A 12,153-nucleotide genomic window follows, 5' to 3' on the forward strand; every position below is an offset into this window, starting at 1 on the left:
AATTCCTTAAAGCTTATTAGTATGTTAAAAGTATTACAGGAACTTCAAATGTATTCCTCTGGAGAAAACGAACATGTTTCCTAAATTCTCCCATTTAGGATTTGTAATTCTGAGTAAGCCTATTTGCACCAAATTCTGCATTTCACATTCATGTTTGGGGAGTGGTGTCTACTTTAATCTTAAAACTCATGTACGTGTGTGCTGATTTTCAGAAAAACAAACTGAATATTCAGTTATGGGTGTGGTAAGTTCCATGTTTGCACATTTGGAATTTTCCATGTGTTGAAATCCTTGCTTTACTTTCAGTTTTGGGCAGTAATAAGATCTTCCGAATAATCTCAATCAGCATGATGTATTGAGGAGGAGAGAGGGGCACTCCCCTAAAGTTATGCGCCACGAGGAAATTTCAGCACTTTTCACCATCTAGCTTATTTCAAATAAACAAAAAATGGAAGTGGTTCATGCATAATAAATCCCTGCTGTGCTATGCTGTGTTTTCATGACTAATTTCTTCACTAACCACAGCTTTGCAGCCCACAACTTTAAAACACCCGGCCTCCTTTATAAAAACATGGGCTTACTGTTAGGGTTGTGCTTTTTCCTATCCACAAACTCCCTAGTGACTTGTTAACTGTCCAAACATAAATGTCTTCAAAAGACTTATGGAAAATACAGTTGTAAGATATTTTTAGAACCATAAAGGAACCTTCCTATTTTAGAGTCAAAAATTAAAATAATAGTAAAGAGTAAGTTACTCTAAGAATTGATTTGGTACTTCTAATTTTTCCTCACAGAAATAACAGTTCTGGTAGAAACATTGAGGAATTATCTAGTCATTTCCTCATGATTGAACAGAATGACAAACCATCTCAGCTGAGATTTCTAAGTGACTTACCTGAGGCTAACAGGGGAATTTGAAGTGCTTGAACTTTATAAAGTCTGCTTTATGACTTCTTAAAAAACATAGTCTCCAGTCCAAAACACTTGTCTAACATTTTCTACTTGCTTCATTTTCTGTTAGCTCCACTAGATATTGTTACTATCTCTTGAATTATTTTTTGATCTTATAGGAAAAAAATCTCTTTTTTTCAAGTGAAATCTACTTATATAGATAACAGTGAGGTTCTGGTCAAAACCAGGAATCTTCCCTGTCAAGCTTCTCACTCCCAAGAACAGAACCAAGATTAATCTCAAGTTTCAAGTAAATATCTTAAAATTTGTAATTTGTTTTTCTACTTCAGCATTCTCCATGATTCAAGCACAACATCTTCTTTTCATTCTCAAGGGCTGAGAATCTCCTTAGGAGTCTGCTGATTGTGCAAGTGGGCAGCAGAACTGAACTAGGGTACTGACTGAATAAGTAATGAATACATATTTTTTAAGTGTCCATTAAGGGAGAAAAAGCAAGCAAATGGCTTGAATTCTTGCAGTTCCTTGTCCCCTCTCTTCAGCATTCATAGATAATACATAAAAGCACTTTTTCAAGCTTCAATATTCTTGGGGTTTGCTTTGCTCATACTTCTCTCTGGGAGAATTGCACACCATCCACCTTCAGGAACTTACTTCTGTGAGCATGCTATTTTGTGTTATTCTTCCCTTCCTTACTCATTGCTAATTGGAGCAGAGCTGGATGGCAGGAATCCAATCCTTTTGCTTAATGGAGACAATCTGTTTCTTCCCGCAGTAGTTAGGATTAAGGGCATGGGGATGATAATGGTGTGACTGCTTGTGCTGGAGCTAAGAGGAAGATCCCATATTAATGATCTCATTCATAATTATTTTTTCCCACTGTGTTCCTATTGTTTGCATTCCTCTAGTTCAGCACTTATGGACATTTTGAACTTGCAGTTTGCATTTTATTTTGGTGTTTCTTTCTGCCTCCTTGCAATGGAAAATAAGCTTTTGAGGCTAGGTGCCATGGCTTACTCATTTCTTATCCTATTCTTTGTCTAGGATAGTGGCTAATAAATAAAGTATGAATTAAACAATTTTGCCGCTTGTTTAAAATTATATTTCTGTCCTCTTTTATTCAGTTTTTTTGTTCACCCTAGGATGTACTACAATGATCTTGTACCTTAATTCTGTTACATTTATTTATGATCCTTTTTCCAGATAATGAAGACCAATTTAAATTTTGAACATGTGTTCTGCCAGCCATTGCTTCTACCTCTGAAACTCAATCGTGTATGATGTCTAATCTGTCAATGATGAAAGCATGAAACAGCCTTTGTGAAATATTATTTATGCCTTCAGGTTGGGGCATTGGTTCACTGGTATTTACTTTTTGGTATGTTCCCACAACTTTGTACACCGACCTAATAGTTTTATAGTTTAGGTAGTGTTTATTAGTTTAGGACTAATGTACAATGTTGAGATAGGATGAAAATTCCTATAAAGATATTTTATATGATAAAAATATAAATATACTATACATATTGAGAAAAATAAGTTACTTAGAAATTAATTTTTTTGTAGAGGTCTCCTTTAAGATTATTTCCACAAAATACTTAATGGCAGATAGTTTTGTATGAAAATACAGTGGGAAAATTATTAGATGTGTAAATATCTACGTTATTTCATAAATTAATTTTTTTCTAATTATTTAAAAAGGGTAATGTGTTCCAAGAATACTTTTTCATTATCTACTACTGGGCAAGTACTATTCTATGACATGGGGATATAGCAGTTAAAAAGTAGACAAAAATCCCTGCCCTCACAGAACTTTACATCCTAGAAAGAGAAGGAAATAAAATAAATACGTAAGTATAGTACTAATGACTCAGGAGAAAATTTAAAGCAGAGATTAGGGGACTGTGGTGCCGCAGTTTCAAATAGGGAGATGGGGCAAGGGTTGGCTCACAGGGAAGCAAGGATTTGCAGAAGGAGAGGCAAGGTACTATGTAATCATCTGGGGAAGAGCATTGTAAGATTAGGTAAAGGCAAGTCAAAAACGCTGAAGTCCTGAGCCTGGGGATTTTGAAGTAGGGAAATGAGGCCAGAGCAGTTGGAGTTGAGTAGGTTAACAGGAAGAGCACACAGGAGACTGAGGGGTGATGGTGGCTTGGAAGAGGTTATTAGCAGTGGAGGTGGTGAGGTGGGTATGGCTTTATTATGGATGTACCTTTGACCCTTGTACAACAAGTGTTTGAACTGCACAGGTCCACTTATACTAGGATTTCTTTCCCTAAATATATACTTTACTACTCCAGGATCTGTGGTTGTTTGAATCCAGGGATGCAGACCTGGGGGGTACAGAGGGCCAATTGTAAAGTTATATCCAGATTTCCAACAGTGCATAAGGCAGTGCCCCTAATCCCAGAGTTGTTCAAGGATCAACTGAACTTTGAAGTTACACCTGACAGGATTTGCTGACAATTAAATGGAAGTTATGAGAAAAAAAGAAGAATTCAGGGTGACCAGGATTTTGGTAGAGAACCTGGATTATTTATCTGTGTAAATCATGAGTAAAATACAATTGAGGTCTAGCTTTACATATTTTTATTGTCCCATTGAATTTCTGGAAAGTCTGACTGAAGGTGTCAGAAAAAATTATTGAGATGAAATAACTCATTTGGCAGTATATGATTTTTCCCTTTATTACTCATGTATTTTAATATTTGAGTTGTTTAGTTTGTCTTTTCTTTCCTGCTTTGCAATTTTGTTAGTTCTACATTAACTTCTCAAGTTCTCAATTTAAAATTTTCATTGTTCTATACTCTCCTTCCTGATTGACTCACCATTTATATGAATGAAATAGGGCAGAGTCTTCAAAATATTCCAGTTAAAGCTAAACCAGTATGACCACTATGGTGTGCCTAGGGGTCCAAATTGAAACACATTCATTGATAAACATTTTTAGCTAACATTGTACTCATTTTTCAATATTTAATTCTTATTTGCATCCATGTTTTGTAGTAGATCAAACTTTCCCTAATTTAAAGATTAGAAAATTGAGTCACTATTAGTTAATGCACCCAGAGCTATGCAGGTATTAAATTGTGAAATAGTGTGGAAACGGGTGGCAGAGAAATCTTTCAAGTCTGTATTATTAATACACAAACCCAAAGTGCCCTGTTAACTACTTAGGCAGTCACAGTCTGCCTTCCAGAGTGGAAAACAAGAGCACAGTAACTTTAATTGATATATCATTTTAGTTTGTTGGTAAGATGAATAGCTACAAGTTTAACATAATTAAATTTTAGACATAAATAGTGTCCCTAGGTAACTTTTACCAATTGATATATAAATTATGCAGTTTCTTGGCAGTCTTCCATTTCTCAGTTATGACTTGCAACTTCATTTAGTGAAAACAGTGCTAGACTTATAATCAGGGGACCTGGTCTCAATCCCAGTTCTACAGTTTGCTGGTTCTGTGATCTTGAACAAATGTTATGTATTCTTTGTGTCTCAATTCCTCATTAGTAAAATGGAAAAAAATAAAACTTTGCTTGTTTCACAGTTTGTCATGGGGATCAAATAGGATAGATTATGTGAAAACCCTTGGAAAGTTAAAAAGCTCTACTGCTAATCTGCAGAATTAAAATTGTCCATTGAATTTTCTCTGGGGACTTAAAAAATTCTGTGGAGCTATATTAGCCTCTGATATTCCCAGCTTCTAGCACAATTGCATCATGCAACTTCGCCCTGATTTCCTCCTCCAGGTATAGCTGCTCTTTGTTAGTCACTTTACTTTATAAGGTTAAAGTCTCAGAAAAACTTTTTTGCCTTAATGAGATTTCGCCCCAAATTCCCTCTCAGACAAAGAATTTCCAGTCTGGAATTGACTCCCAAGCTTATTTAATTTCCTTCAGGATTTACCTACCTGCAAATTCTGCTACCTCAGAGGAATTTAAGGCCATAGTTTTCTGTTCCCTTTCACATCAACACCCATTGAAAGAATTATCTACACTCCTTATCTCCAACTTCCCTCCTACCATTGTCTCCTAAATCTAGTCTAATTACACTTTCACCCCCCAGCACTTACCCAGGCTGAGCTTGATGAAGAGACTGATGATTTCTATATTGATAAATCCAGTGCTCAATTATCTGTCCTCATCATATTTGACCTATAAGCATAATTTGATAAAGTGCTTGAAAATCTTTATTCACTTGGCTTTTTTTGGTACACAGCCCTAAACTGTTTTTCTCTAGCCCCCTCTCCTCAGATCTCTCCTTTTCTGCTCTTCTTCTTAATCACCAAATATTGATATGACACAGGATTCAGTCCTTGAAGCTCAACTCTTTTCTATCATCATTCACTCAGTAACTCATCTCACTTAGTCTTATGGCTTTTAATATTATCTATAGGCTTATAAATCTCAAATATTTCCTGCTGAATTTCTCTTATGCATTTTGGGCTCAGATTTCCAACTGCTGACTTTACATCTTCATGTAAATGTCTGATATCTCAAACTTATCACATCCAAAACCAAAAACAAAACTTTAGTCTTTCTCCCCAAACTTGCTCTTTCTGAATTTCTTCTTCATCTTAATAAATGTCAACTGTATTCTTCTCCTGATTACTTAAACCAAAAACAGTATCAGTCTTCATTTTCTCTTTCTGGCATTAGACTTCACATTTGAAATCATGAAAGTTTGAAGACAATGAATAGCATCTTCACACTATTGCAAACCAAGAATCATATACCAGGCAAATTATTTTTCCTTGTAAACGTGGACATATTTAAGGAAATAAAAAAAATTCAGAAAACATATATCTCACATATTTCATTTGAAAATTATTTTTTAAATTACTCTTATAAAACTAGAGGACTCTAGATGGGGAAGAGTTTAAGAAGACAGAAAATCTCAACTACTAACTAATCTCAACTCTGTCTACCTATCTGTCAATCTACGCATACACAATTATCTCTATACAGATATTCATAGATTCAAGAAATGCCCATTAGTCAGGGAAATAGTAGGATTTGCCTCAGAAAAGTTTCTAGAACTGGGTCCCTGAATCCTAGACCACTTAGTGAAATCAAGAATATGTGAAACCTGGATTCGATCATGTAGAAGAGAGTGAATTTCTGAAGTTTTTCTATAAGCTATATTCCTCCTCCACCCAAAGAGGTAGTTGCCAGCTTTGCCCCATGAAGCCTAGCAGGTGGTGGTGCTTTAAGTGGATCACTTAAGAACTTAATGCGTGACCACTGTAATTTGGGGATTATCTGATCCAGAAAATCTTGAGGATAAAGAGAGCAAATCAATTCTATGGTTTCAGGGCCAGGTCAGTTGCATTAGGGTTGGAATCAGACTGTACTCTGAGTTTGTTGGAGAAGAGATTGTGTATTTCCTATAAACCAGAAATGAGCTATGCACTAGAAGAGCAATGCCACTGTGGAATCTTCTCAGGACCTGGCTGATGGGTCACTCACATACAGGGACAAAGAGACTCAAGCAGCAAGAAGCCAGAGGTATATAAGGGCTTCCTAGGGGCTTCTGAAGGATTGCAAACCACCTTCTGAACTACTTATATATCAGAGTCAAAAGAAGTACAGGTGGGAGAAAACCCCAGGAATCTCAGAAGAAGTTTTAGTGTCCCAGTAGAAAAAGAGATAATTCTAAACATTTGCTAGGCCCAGTACTAGTTTATAACAGGAAAAAACAGTGATCAGTTCAAGTGAAAAATGTTTTATTCTCCTTATCCTTCTCTCTGCCATACTTAGAGGTAGGCAGAGCAGGAAGATAAAAAAACCAAGGACTTCTCCTTCCAAATGTCAGAGAACGCCAACTGCTGGCAATGTGGAAAAGAAGTCTTAGTTTATAGTGCAGATTTATGTTAAATGACATCTTGGACTAGGTATTTTTAATTTTTGATTTAATCTCTGTTTTCAGAGACTAAAAATCAATATAGGACCCTTGATTACCAAAAAGTTAACAGAAAAGTCAGTGAGACCTACCTAAATTTCTACCAGTGGCACAGCAAAAGATTTATCAATTAAATAAATTTGAAGGGAATATGGGAGACAAAAATATATGTTACATTTTGATTACAATTTACATTCTACACATTATGTTTCTATTAGATTTATGCACAAGTACATACTTCTGACTACTATATATATGTGTATATATGTATTTCTTTCTGACTTTGACCTTTGTAAAATAAGAATCTGACAATATAATGTAGAATAACATAAAGCCACAGCTTAAAACTAAAAGATGATGATGATATTTTAACTCTGAACATTCTGTATTATTTTTATGCTTGTTATTTTTAAAATCTTACAAAATTTTAGTTAAATGATGAAGAACCAGTCCTAGCTCTTGGTGTGCTTTGTTTGTGTTTATTAGAATGTTTAGGTTAGAAACACATTGTTTTTATGTTTATTTGCATGTAGAGAATAAAGTGCTCTAGGAAGGAGTGCAACTATATTTAGTAGTCAGTAGTAAATAATAGTTGCATGCAAGTAAAGGACTGTAAATTTTGAAGGTTGCCATAATGACTTGATGCTTTAAAAAAATCTAATTCATTGTTCACATTTATTTTAATGTATTTTTAGACATTATAATAGATATTATTTTATGTACATTTATTGTAATGTCATTAAAATGAATATGTTTTAGCTAACAAATATTTATAGTTCTATTTTTTATGGAATCTTCTGTAAGTGTTCTTATGGTCAAGTGGAAGAACATTTTTAAATTAAACAAATATGGACATGAGCTGAGATTTTGCCACTTAATGGCTGTTTGACTTTGAACTTTAGTTTATTCATCAGTAAAATAATTGAAAAAATAACATCGGCTCTTTAGGATTGCATACAAATATCTTTAAACTTCCTTATACTTAAAATTCCTTTCCCATATCTCTTTATTCATTAGGTAAGAAACAAAGTAACAGTAACTGACTATTCTAAAACAAGTAGATTATAAACTGGCATCTCTTCCTGTGTTATGCAGGCTTCTTTCGTAGGGTTTTCTTGCCTTATTCTTAGGTTTCTATTTAAGAATATGCATGTGGTCATAACCAAGTACTTAGCTCTCTCTGCTCTTCTCCACTATAACATTATTTTTCAACTGTTCGTTTTTTCCAGTTGTAGAAAATGATATGAAGCATCGAATCTATTAAATCATTTAAAATTTGCTTCATCACTACAAAGAGGTTGGGGATAAAGTTGTTTACTTACTTTTTTCTTATTTATGAGCTTATAATTATCAGCTTTTCTGACATTCATCTGCGCAATTGCCTAGATGGATAATAAAACCCTTTTTCACTCACTGCAAATTCCCGTGGGGCTGAAATTCATCTGCTTTGCATTATTGTATATCCCTGCCATGTGGATAGTTTACATCACGTTAACTTTAAAAGGTACTGAAATGGTGCTTTGCAGATACAAAGGAGAAAGGAATTGGATCAACAGTCTCCAATAAACAAATGATATCCTAGTATTTAACACTGACTTATTTTAATTTATTCACTTAAAATTACCTATGTTCATTGAGAGTAAAGGGTCAAAACTAAATTTGGTTTTCTCAGAATGGTGTATCCTAGGTAAATTAATAAAGTCATTAATGCTTCCATATTCGCTGATTTAACAAATCTTATTTGCTTACAAACTATGCACTATAGAATAATAGGCTCTATGCAAAATCTGCCCTCCAAATTTTACTGTATTTTTTAAATAATTGTGTTTATGGTAAATTATCATACAATGTGGGAACATTCTTTCTAATTTGGAAAACACTAATTGTTTTAACTACATAAAAATTAACATTGGTTGTGTGCAAAAAAATTACAAACAGTATAAAATCAAAACAATTAACTAGAAAAATCATTTGCTTAATTTATTGTGAACAATAAATTTCTGTTTCTGAAAACGCTCACAAAGCAAAACCAAAAAAATGACAAATATTCCAGGTTAAAATTGAGTGAAAGGAGCCGCCCCTCCGCCACCTCCCGACTGGCATGGTGCGGCGGCCACCCGCAGACATGGGGGAGAAACTGGAGCTGAGGCTCAAGTCGCCCGTGGGGGCCGAGCCCGCTGTCTACCCGTGGCCGCTGCTGGTCTACGGCAGACCCCACGATGCTGCTCACGAAATCATCGCGACCATCCGGCTCAAAGATTTGGAAAGAGATAGTTTAACAGAAAAGGAATGCGTGTAGGAGAAATGGAATCTCTTGCCTGAATTTCTGCAGACAGAAATAAAGAATCAGTTATGTGACTTGGAAACCAAATTACATAAAGAAGAATTATCAGAGGAGGGCTACTGGGCTAAAGTCAAATCCCGTTTAAATAAAGATTTGTCCTTGAGAACAGAGCTCATGCTTTCAGTCGGGAAGTGAATGGATGTCTAGAAAACGGGAGCCAGACAAGTGGTGAGGAGCGCAGAGTGGAAATAGCAGAGAAAAACTAGTCCCCCAGACCTGTTTCCAAACTTTGCATGCCCAGGAGAAGCAAGTCCAATGGAGAAACAGAATCAGCTGAAGTCTCATGTAGCCCCAGGATTACAAGGCAAACTACCAGGCAGACCACCATCACATCTCATTTCACAAGGGGCCCTGCCAAACGGAAACCTGAGGAAGACCCTGAAAAAGCAAAATCAGATGATTCTGTCGATGAAGACGAAAAAAGACCAGGAGGAAAAGAGACGTAGAGTTGCATCCAGAGAGCGAGTTGCTGGACCACTCCCTGCAGAAGAACCGGGAAGAGTAAGACCAGGAACACACGTGGAAGAAGAAGAAAGAGATGATCAAGTAAAGCCTGGTCACCTCCAGGAAGAAAAGAGACTCAGAAGTCAAACCGAAGGACTAACACCTAAACAGAAATCTAAGGAGAAGCCAGACAGAGGTGCGAGGCCCGGAGGAGCTCAGGCTGAAATGAATGAAGGAGAAGACGAAGATGAAAAGAGACACAGAAGTGAACCCAAAGATCTAGCTAGCAAACAGACACCAGAAGGAAAAGAACCTGAAAGAGTAAAACCACAAGTTTCTGATGAGAAAGATGAGGATGAAAAGATAAACAGATCCCAGATATATTACTGAAATATCTACAGAAGTGCTTCTAAAAGGAGAGGAGTCTCTTCCTAAACATCACCACTGGGCTTCCCTGGTGACGCAGTGGTTAAGAATCCGCCTGCCAGGCCATTTCGCGGACGACGGGTGTGCGAGAGCATCTGCGGGTGCCACGCGGGAGGGGACCGGGAAGACCCAGCCAAGGGTGTGTGGATCTGAGCCTCCGCGTTTCTAACCCGAGATCTCGAAATGCATCGTGATTCCTGTCCATTGGAGTGTAAAGTTTATGTAGGTAATCTTGGAAACAATGGTAACAAGACTGAATTGGAACGAGCTGTAGGCTATTGTGGACCACTCTGAAGTGTGTGGGTTGCTAAAAACCCTCCCGGCTTCACTCTTGTTGAATGTGAAGATCCCCGAGATGCAGCCGATGCTGTCCGAGAACTAGATGGGAGAACACTATGTGGCTGCCGAGTAAGAGTGGACCTGTCAAATGGGGAAAAGAGAAGTCGAAATCGTGGCCGCCTCCTTGGGGTCGTCACCCACGAGATGATTATCGGAGGAGGAGTCCTCCACCTCGCCACAGATCTCCAAGACAGAGAAGCTTCTTCCGCAGCCAGAGCAGGTGCCCTTTCTAGAGATAGGAGAAGAGAGAGATCACTGTCCCTGGAAAGAAATCACAAGCCGTCCCAATCTTTCTCTTGGTCTCCTAGCCGATCTAGGTCAAATGAAAGGGAACAGAAGACCACTTTGCAAGAGGAGTGGTGTACAGGAAATAACTTCATTTGACAGGTGTATGTACAGAAAATTCAAGTTTTGTTTGAGACTTCATAAGCTTGGTGCATTTTTAAAATGTTTTAGCTGTTCACATTTGTTTGTCTCTTGGAACAGTGACAGATAAAGGTGTAATTCTCTATGGTTTGAAATGGATCACGTGAGGCATGTAATATGAAGAATTGTTACTTTACAATGTTCCCTTAAGCAAAATTGAATTTGCTTTGAATTTTTAGTCTTGCCTAGACTGATAATAAAACTCTAACTCCTGACCAGCTAAAAAAAAAAAAAAAAAAAAAAAAAAATTGAGTGAAAGACACTAATAAACATTCCAAAAAAAGAACAGCAATGTCAATAAATACTTGAAAAGATATAATAAAAATACGAGTTAAAGTAAAATATTTTATTTGTATTATATTGGCAAAATTGTTAAGAGGTTATTAAGGATGCAGAGGAAAGATTTTCCTGCTACACCTTCAGTGAGGGGATAAGATGGAGGGCAAATTCTTTCAAGAAGCAAAAAAAAAAAAAAAAGTGTGCAGAAAGCCATAAAAACCTCTTGATCTAACAATTCTAATTTCACATAATTATTCTGAGAACATGTTTAATAATAGGAATAATTTGTACACTATTGTTTATAATAGCTATTAAAGAATAAAGCTTTTGATTTGTATTTATTATCATGAGAATATGAGCATGTTATGCTGTTCATTTTTAAATGATCAAAAATGTATTCAGAATAATCTCCTTGTTAGAAATAAGACTATGCATACATACATACACACATACATACATACCTTCTTATAGTAGCAACTCATATACATATATATACACACGCACATATATATGAATATATATATGTGCTTATATAACAGGTTGTTAACTAAAAATAATTGTCTTTAGGTGGTAACATTGATGGGTTTAATATATTCTTTATTTATTGCATCTCGTCATTGTTTTAGTGAGTCTCTATAGCTTTTAATAAGAAAATAATATAAGCTATAATAAATGATGTTAAGCAAAGGAGTAGGTGAGGATAAAGAAGACAAGCTACAAACAAACAAAACAAAAATGTAGTCAATTAATTTATATCATGAAGTCTAAATACCTGAACACCAGTCATCATTGGTATTGTATGAATTCTTCATTTATGTTTGCTAATATTAAGTGTAGTATAGTCTTGTCTGTTGGAAAATATTGATGAGACAAATTTAGGTTAAAAGTTTTAATAAATCTATCTGCAGCTTCCCATAATTACAAACACATATGTGAATCGTTTGTACATAGGGATTATATAAAAGATGACACATGCCAAACAATTCTTCCATCACTATTGAACTTGCAAAGGTTCCTTTGCATCTGAAGTTTAAAGAACCTCTGATATGTGATTCTGCATTTCTGCTTCATGAAGTACATCC

At 35.9% G+C, this 12,153-nt stretch overlaps 2 pseudogenes; both read left to right on the forward strand.

Moving 5' to 3' along the window:
• The first annotated feature begins 8,938 nt into the window (after positions 1-8,938).
• On the forward strand, positions 8,939-9,991 carry LOC137768299 (DNA (cytosine-5)-methyltransferase 1 pseudogene; annotated as a pseudogene).
• Positions 9,992-10,201: 210 nt separating this feature from the next.
• Positions 10,202-10,750, forward strand: LOC137768300 (serine/arginine-rich splicing factor 3 pseudogene; annotated as a pseudogene).
• Positions 10,751-12,153: the final 1,403 nt, after the last annotated feature.

The sequence above is a fragment of the Eschrichtius robustus genome, chromosome 8 (assembly GCF_028021215.1).
Source record: "Eschrichtius robustus isolate mEscRob2 chromosome 8, mEscRob2.pri, whole genome shotgun sequence".
NCBI classification, from domain to species: domain Eukaryota; kingdom Metazoa; phylum Chordata; class Mammalia; order Artiodactyla; family Eschrichtiidae; genus Eschrichtius; species Eschrichtius robustus.